Here is an 8,275-nt window from a genome sequence, read left to right as displayed (position 1 = left end):
CTCATGTAGTCAACCGTGGTTTGAGTTCTGGACCCGGTGGTTTAAACTCACGCCGGGCACATGTGTGTGCGTGCCGAAGATCCCAAGAGGAGAATGGAGAAGAAGGGACTGCGGCATGGCCATGCCCCCTAGGGAGTGATTTCTCACTTTCTATCTCTCTGTCTCTCTGTCGAGAGCACACGCCCTACAGCAAAAACTTCTCAAAAAAAAATCTATCTCTACTTTTGTTACACAGTAAGTCTTTGTGTAAAGCACGTGCAGTTTTATGCATGGCAAAACAACTGTATAGAATAAAATTAAACTGTAAAATTCAGAAGGCTCAATTGTCACTATGCATCACTAAAGTAGATTTTAAAACAATCTAGACTGCTCATCATTCAATGCTTCTAAATCAAACATGAAAATGAATCCAAAAGCTTAGAATCACAGATTTTTAGAATTTTAAAGGTGATTGTATTACCCAAATTTCTTTTATAGGAAAGGAAACTGGAAATCCAAATTATTTATCCTGCTAAACAGAAATAGAACTGTCTAAGTCACATGGTTTCATTTTTTAAAAAGTTACCCATTTACTTTAAAACTTACGTTTTTTTTTGGAGAGGTTTTCTGCTATAGGGCGTGTGCGCTCACCAGACAGACAGAGAGAGACAGAGAGACAGAAAGCGAGAAATCACCCCCTCACTCCCCAGGGGGCATGGCCATGCAGCAATCCCTTCTCCTCCATTCTCCTCTCGGGATTTTGGGCACGCACGCACATGCACCCGGTGTGAGTTTTAAGCCACCATGTTCGGGACATGAACTGTGGTCGACTACGTGGGAGTACAGCGACATAGCCATTACGCTAACCGCTGGTCCAAAAACTTACTTTTTTTAAGCACTGCGATTCCCAGTCCAACCTAAAGGCCAGATATGGTAGCATGCACCTGTAATCCCAGGAACCAAGGAGGCTGAGGCAGGAGAATCATGAGCTCCAGGCTGGCCTAGGCAACAAAGCAAGATCCTATCTAAAAAAGAGCCAGGAACAGTGGCATGTGCTGATAGTCCCAGCTGGGAGGCTGAGGCAGGAGGACTATAACAATAAGACTTTGTCTAGAAAGAAAAAATAAATAAATAAATAAACAAACACACAAAAAATACATGGCTTAAAAAATGAGTTATGAATGGCTCAAGGCAAACCTCTCCATAACCCCCATATACATTAAAACAAAACAAAAACAAAACAGAAAACCAAATGGTTTTCAAAGTTCGAAATAAAGTATAAAATATGCCATATTGTTGTCCACTGTCACTTAGAAACATTATCAATATCAAAAAGATTGAGGAAGAGAAACAACAAAATCATGGTGATATTTCATGAAAGCTTTAACATTAACAGTTACTAAACTGTTATATTCATTAAAAGGGTCTTAATTTTTTATATTAAAAATTTCTTGATACAAAACTGTATTTGCAAGTTGACATCATGTGTACAAGCAGTTCTAATGGTAGCTAAATAGAGTATTTTTTAAAAACCAGCTAAACAAAAACAAATGCAGGTCAAAAAGTGAAGCCTAAGAAAAACAAAGCTGCCAGTAATAATAATAAAAAAAATTAAAAGCAAGAATAGGGGCTTTAGGAAAGTGTACTTTCCAACATGGGAACTAATTTGTAATCTTACTGCTTCTGATTGTACTCAATCCAAATACCACTTGTGACACATGAATGAGAAAGGCATTGTTTTGCCAGTTATTCTCTCTTGTTTTCAGTGATCTGAGTCCAAATGAATTGGTTCATTTGTTTCTTACAATTGACTGTTTCTCCTATGAAAAGTCATTATATTCTTATTAAATGGAGCTCTAGTGCTCATAAGAGCCTATACAATTTTCAATGTACAGATTTGGTATTTAATAATAATTCTGATTATCACGTATGCAACCTGATAAAACTCTTATATCTCACTCTTCTGACAAAGTCTGGGCAACACACTTTCAATGATCGTAAAGCTTTTAATGAAATAATACTGAGAAGTACTACGGAATCATGACATATAGGGTCTATTACTCAGACGAGGCCTATGTTGAACCCGTCCAGCCAATGATGGCAGAGCCATCAATTGCAATGTCTTGGGGACTTTGTACTGAGTTCCCTGGCAGGAAGAATGGGCTATATCATTCTTTTTTTTTTTTTCTTTCCCATTTTAAAGAATTATTTATTTAATTTTATTTATTCATTTATTTTTATAATTTGCTACAAGGCACATGAAAGAAAGAGAGAGAGAGTGAGAAAGCCCATCACCAGGTCTGGGATGCGAATCACAGTCAACCATGTGAGATTCCAGTGCCTTAACCACCAGCTATACCATTCTAATCATTAGGCTTAATTAGTTAAGTGATTTTTTGACTCAAATAGGAAAACAAAAATGATGTGGAGAAACACTTCAATAGAGCTGTTAGAGAAAGAAGTAGCTACATAGACAATAGAAGACAGAAAGAGTTCCCAAGAGAGAGTCAGCCACTTAAAATCCATATCTCAAATACATTTTAAAATCAGTATAATCTTCTTTGTAATGCCATATTTTCAGGCAAATATATGAAAGCTATATCCAGTAATTTATTTCTAACTTGGAATACTCAAAATTTATTTTCCATAAAAATCATCTTAAAATCCTGTATAGTAATAAACTGCTTTTTGCTAGTGTCAAAAATTACTCCATTTCTGCCTAGAATATATCTTGACTAATTAGTTATTCCTCAAAATTCTCTATAAAGCACATTTCATTATCTACATTTTAAGAGAAAGAACCCAAGAGATTGAGAAATAAATAAATGACTTAAATATATATAGTAAATATAGGACAGAGTCTGGACTGGACCACAACTGGAGAGACTTCCACTCATTGTTATAAATAATTTGCATTATCTTCTGCATACTTCCTACTAATCTTTTTGTTCCTTTAATCTTTTTGTGTTCATCTGTATGATAGTTATAGTTAGAAAAAGAGAGTGATAGGAGAGTGAGTCTTTTGACATGGCTACAAATGAAAAAGACGTTTATAGCAGCTTTTAAAGGCATCATCTGGCATTTTCATTTGAGAAAGTAGAATACTAAACTCATGGCAGCCTACAAGACAGTGGTTACTATACAATGATTATTCTTAATTAACTTTACTGAAGAACTCATGTCCATATGCACCTTGAAAAAGCTTCCAAGTCTACTTTTCACCATCTATATTTCATAAGTCATGAAAATCACACAAGTTTAATTATTATAAGACTGTCTATATTATCACAATAACTAGTATAGGGGCAAAAGAACATATCCCCGTATTCTGAAGGTTAGAGTCTAAGTCTGATAAAATGAATTTAAAACAGATTAATAGGAGAAAAAAAAACAGGACAAATTTATTTGATTATATTTTTATATGACACATGAACCTTCAGATTAAAAACACAGAAACCCAGGGTGAACTATTCATTTTGATGCTTAGGTTCCATGAAGCATGGACAACCATGTAGAAATATGACTGTACAAAAAGGGTATGATCTAATAGTAAAAGACTGAAGGGAGAAACCCAGTACAGCCTGTTTCAGATTCTCCTTTGCTTTTCTTTGCAGCACTCCTTTCTTCTAGGTAGGGTGCAGGACCTTTTCTGGAATGGAGGTCTTATGACCTACAATCAAGGTAGGCAAGATAATTTCTTTATGATCAAATCTTACACAGAAAACTGCACTTATTTTTAGGTTTTATGACTGACTTTGAGAGAAAAGAGGTACAGGTTTCTATGGTTTGCCTAAGGAGAGAATGAGGACTGAGAGACAGAAAAACAAGAAAAGGTCAGAGAGAAACTTTTCTTCTGGGACTACAGAGGCTTTCACTCTGGGGTCTCATTTTCTTAACCCCAATGTTAGTAATCCTAAATCTATATAATTTTATGAACAGTATCATTGGAAAGTTTTGAAAACAATTTCGTCTAAATGTTATCCATGTAGTCTGAGATAAAAATCTAAAGTTTTAAGGTATTGTGAGTCTCAAGTGTTACGGGGGTTAAAGCGGCTGGATGCCACATGGCTAATGGCACAGTTCTAGTCCTGGACCTGGCAGCTTGAAAATTATGCTGGGCGTGTTAGTGTGGGAGCCCAGAATACTAAAAGAATAGAGGAGAATGGATTGTGGCTTGGCCATACACCCTGGGGGATGATTTGCCTCTGTCTGTCTCCAGTGAGTGCACATAACCTATAGCAAAGTAAATAAACAAAAAAGAATAAAAAAGCTTCATGACATTTACTGCGTAATGTACACTGGTTGTTTTTTGAAGAATTCTTTAAATACAAAGTATTCGTATCTTAGTAAACAAAAAGCATTCAAACAACAAAGAAATTATCCTTCATTCCTGTGAGCATAGCTTAAGAATACTCTATACAAAAAGCAGAAGCATTTCACAGAGAGTACATTAATGTACAACTAGGCTGGTACTCATGGAGCATTAATATGAGAAAAATATGTTTAGCAACAAGTCAAGGAGACAATGCTAAGATATTCACATCAACAGCAAGAGAACTTAACACTTTACAGAGGTAAGTTAATAACAAAGAATCAAGTAAGCTGAAATTGGGATAATTATGTTTCAGTTTACCTTAGTAAAAATAAAGAAGTATCAGGTAAATGCATTAAGTTCTGGGTCACAATTTCTTTATATATTTATTACTAGAGCCTGTCATTTTTTTTTTTTTAAGAATTTTTCACATCCGTGAACTAGAAAACAAAGATCAAAAAAGGGCAGGAATTAAGTGTAAGTTTAAAATTAGTTGTTTTAAAAGTTAGGGTAATGTCTTAAAAATGTGACCAAAGGGTGTCTTAAATTACAACCATTCTCATAACTCAAATTCAGTTGCTAAACACATATGGGCTCATTGTACAATGAAAATAAGGTGTTACATTTAATGACAAGATAGAAAAAAAAACCCTTGACTTTCCTGCAGAAAAGCAATTAGAATAAATCTTTCAGTTATATTCAATTTCAGCATATCTACCCTAAGTAAATATCTGTGCATATTTACACAGACATTTATACTTACAGCTGAGAATCATTATATACAGCATTTATTTGCTCAAAAATGTTAATGCCTTGCTTAACATTACTACAAAAATTGTCTTTGAGGAAAGAAACTATAATTAAGAGTGCTAGGAATCAGGTTTTGTTAACAAGGTTTAGAATAGCATACTCGCCTGTCCAAGAGTTTAACTACAAATTAATTAGCAGTGAGTTAAAAGTGATGGAGCTAACTTTTGATGGTCTTCATGTACATTAATTTTTCTTTTCTTAACCATATTTCCTGATTAGCAAAAAGTTAAAAAAAAAAAATTACTTAATTAAATGATGAATTTCAGTGCAATGAAAACCAGGTATAACCTTCACCTAAGAATACTATTTTTCAAATCATGACAATATGTATTTATAAAGTTAAAGAAATTTTTTTCCATGTGTTGAAAAGCATAAGGTTTACACAGAGAGAAAAGGTAAAAGAGAGGCTTCTGGTGCCAGGCCAGGGCTATTGCTGCCTCTTGATGGCATTTAGAGAATTGTGAGGAGTTTGGGGTCATCATAGTAATTGGGATTGGGTTACTCAATGATTGCTAGAACAATGGATGAAACAATTCTGCACACTTAAGAATTGTCCTATATCCCAAGAGACTTTTTAGAAGGAATTTATTGTTAATACTTCCAGAGAAGCAAACTAAACCAATTTCACACACAACATATTGCTTGTCTTTTGGTATAACAAACTTTGCAAATAAATTAAACCGTTTTTTAAAATTTAAATAATTTTACTTAAGGGTAGTTTTAGAAAAGTTGCAAAAATAGTATATACAGGGTTCTTGTATATCCCTACCCATATTCTCTTACTATCTCACATTACTATGGTATGTATATTTGTCACAATTAAGGAACCAACATTGGTATTTTATTATTAAACTAAATGCTACACTTAATTTAGATTTCACTCAGTTTTTCCTAATAACCTTTTTCTGTTCCAGAATCCTATCTAGGATTCCATAATATGATTAATCATCACATCTCTTCAGCCTCTGGTTTGTGAATTTCTCATGTTTTCCTTATTTTTGATGACCTTGACAGTTTTGAGGAGTATAGGTCAGTTATTCTATAAAATGCCCTTAATTTGGGTTTTTCTAATGTTTTTCTCATGGTTACATGGGGTTATGGAACTGGGGGATGGAGGAAAGAAAGATCACAGAGATAAAGTGTGAGTTTCATCACATCTTATCAAGAGTACATGCTATCAACATGACTTATCACCTACAGCAAAATCCTAAAAAAAAAAAAAAAAAGTAAATTTCACCTTATTTTATTATAAATTATTTTTCCTTTTTATCACGATAAGGATATTATTCTAAATTTTAAAAAATGTGAGTAGCTATGCATTTTAAGAAACACTATATTAATATAATGTCTGTCACGTAAAAGGAGTGTTGGGTCCAAAAGACTGATACAGGTTAAAAAAGAATAAGGTAGATTACAATGCATATACCCTATTTAGATCCTAGCTAAAGGAAAAGAAAACTTGCAGGGCTGACTCCATAGCACAGTGGTTAAAGGAACTAGATTTCACATGACTGACTGCAGCTTGAATCTCAGCAATTTGAAAGAAAGCCAGTATATGTGGCTATGTGTGCACAATCCTGATGGGAAGGAAGAATGGAGTAAAAATGATTGTGACAGACCACACTCCAATGGGAGATGCTTTCTCTCTCTCTCTCTGCCTAGAGCTCATGCTTTCTAGCAATTAAAAAAAAAAAGCCTTTAGATTTTTAAATATGATAATACCTTGAATCTCTGTCTGGTGAGCGCACGCATCCTATAGCAAAAACCTCTCCAAAAAAAACCCCAAATAAACAAACAAAAAAACAAGGAGAAGTAGAAAGTGTCATCTTTCTATTTATTTATTTTTTTGAGAGGATTTTGCTATAAAGACGTGTGCACTCACCAGAAAGACAGAGAGAGACAGAAAGATAGAAAGCAAGAAATCACCCCCCAGGGGGAATGGCCATGACGCAATCCCTTCTCCTCCATTCTCCTCTCAGGATCTTGGGCACACACGCACATGCGCCTGGCGTGAGTTTAAGCCACTGGGTCCAGGACTCGAACTGCAGTCGACTACATGGGAGTTCAGCAACATAGCCATTATGCTAACTGCTGGTCCCTCATCTTTCTATGTTAACCCTGAACATATCCTACTTTTAGTTCATAAATATGCACTTTATAACATATGATACGTATGCAAATCATCTGTAATACTTTAAAATGAAATGTAGATGAAATTTTAACTTTCATTACCATTTTACAAGAACTAAAATGATCAAACACCTTTTATAAATTTCTTTTTTAAAATAATTAACTTTACTTCTTCTTATTATTATTTTTAAATTTTGCTATATGGAAAAGTGCTCACCAGAGAGAGAGGGTGGAGTGAGGGGAGAATTAAGCAAGCAAGCCACCAGGACCAAGAACTGAACTGTGGTTGGCCATGTAGGAGTCCAGCAACTTAACCACTACACCACCCGCTGGTCCTTGATCAAATATCTTTAGTTCAATTTGATCATTCCATATTTTCATTTATTTCTAATAGTTTTTTGACTGATGATGATTACATTTTCTCTAGCCCTGAAGTTGCACTAAGCTATCATATATCACCATTTGGTTTATAATAAAGATTTCCAAATGAAATAATTTTGGGGGACCAATTAATATTTAGTGGGGGGACCAGCAGTTAATGTAATGGTTATGTTGCTGGACTCCCATGTAGTTGACCGCAGACTGAGTCCCAGACCCGGTGGCTTAAACTCACGCCGGGCGTGTGTGCACGCATGCCCAAGATCCCAAGAGGAGAATGGAGGAGAAGGGATTGCGTGTGGCATGGCCATCCCTCCCCGGGGTGGGGGTGGGAGGTTCCTTGCTTTCTATCTCTCTGTCTCTTCTGGTGAGCACCCCCACCCTAAAGCAAAAACCCCCAAAAAAAAAAAAAAAAAAAAGAAAAAGAAAAAAAATATTCAGTGGGTATGTAAAGATTTCAGAGCTATAGTATTGCACTGAATAAAATCTGATATTCAAAGAAATACTGAATAAAATCTGATATTAAAAGAAATACTGATGAAATAAAATGTATATAGTGATGCTAACCCTGCCACTCAGTAAATCTGAAAAACAAATACGTGTCATTATTTCTAGTGAACTGTGAGGCACTTATAAATCTGTTATCAGATACCATGTACTAGCAAT

The sequence above is a fragment of the Tupaia chinensis genome, unplaced genomic scaffold, assembly GCF_000334495.1.
Source record: "Tupaia chinensis unplaced genomic scaffold, TupChi_1.0 Scaffold000184_1, whole genome shotgun sequence".
Classification (NCBI taxonomy): domain Eukaryota; kingdom Metazoa; phylum Chordata; class Mammalia; order Scandentia; family Tupaiidae; genus Tupaia; species Tupaia belangeri.
The sequence above is the reverse complement of the archived record's forward strand: the minus strand, read 5'-3'. Positions refer to the sequence as shown.